The following is a 1,238-nucleotide window of genomic DNA, read 5'->3' as shown; positions in this document are numbered from 1 at the left end:
GCTTACAACACATGAGAGAAATTATGCCATCCATGATTTGGAATTACTCTCAGTATTTTATGCTCTGAAGTTGTGGAGACATTATCTTTTGGGACAGAGGTTCACCTTGCTCAGATTATCAAAGTTTGAAGTGGATCTTCACCCAAAGGGATCTCAACATGCGTCAAAGGGATCTCAACATGCGTCAAAGGAGATGGATGTAGACCCTGCACGAATTCAATTTTGAAATTAAGTATCGACCATGGAAAGAAAATGTGGTGGCAGATGCGCTCAGCAGAAAAGCCTCCTTGTTAATGGTGTCAAATCCATTAATCAGTGAGAAAGGGAGAGAATCATGCAAGACAAATTCTTTGCTCCTATTGCTACCCTTCTGATGCAAGAAAGCAAGACTCCTCAGGAAATGAGTTGAGTTAATTGGATGAAGGATGCATGTATTATAATAATCGGCTATGTATTCCCAATGATGAGGGAATAAAGGGAAGTATTCTGAGAGAAGCCCATGATAGCCTAATAGCTCAACATCTAGGGTTTATAAAAACCCTAGATGTGTGTGAAGAAAAGCTTTGTTTGGCCAGGAGGATGTACTTGATTATATGTGCGGCAATGCTTAATGTGTCAGACGGTCAAGGCAGAGAGAGTGAAGATGCCAGGAAAACTGCAACCTCTAGACATTCCACATATTATGTGGGAATGTATCAATATGGACTTTGTCACTGGATTACCTTTAGTACAATCAGGTTACAACTCCATTTTTGTGGTAGTTGACGGCTAACCAAAAATGCCCATCTGATTCTAGTGAAAGAAACATACAGTGTAGTGAATGTTGCTAGAGTTTTCGTTAAAGAGATCTTCAAATTGCATGGCTTACCCACCACAGGAGGATAGTAAGTGAAAGAGATCCCAAGTTCATGTCAAAATTCTAAACTGTATTCTTCGAAGTAGTAGGAACTTTCTTGGATCTCAGTACAACCTATCACACCGAAACAAATTGCTAGAATAAAAGAGTGAATCAGGTAATAGAAGATATCCTTCGGTCATGCTGTGTGGTAGCAACCCAAGAAGTGGCTAAGACATTTGCATCTGGTCGAATTTGCTTACAATGCTTCTTATCATCGAAGCATTGGGATGAGCCCTTTTTCAAAGCTCTGTATGGACAAGATTGCCTTACACCATTAAGTTGGTTTGACCCATTAATCAGAGTTAAAATGTCTAGACAAATACTTGATGACATGGACTAG

Source organism: Cibotium barometz, chromosome 52 (genome assembly GCF_041138505.1).
Source record: "Cibotium barometz isolate CiBa-2024 chromosome 52, ASM4113850v1, whole genome shotgun sequence".
NCBI lineage: Eukaryota > Viridiplantae > Streptophyta > Polypodiopsida > Cyatheales > Cibotiaceae > Cibotium > Cibotium barometz.
Note: the sequence above shows the minus strand (reverse complement) of the source record.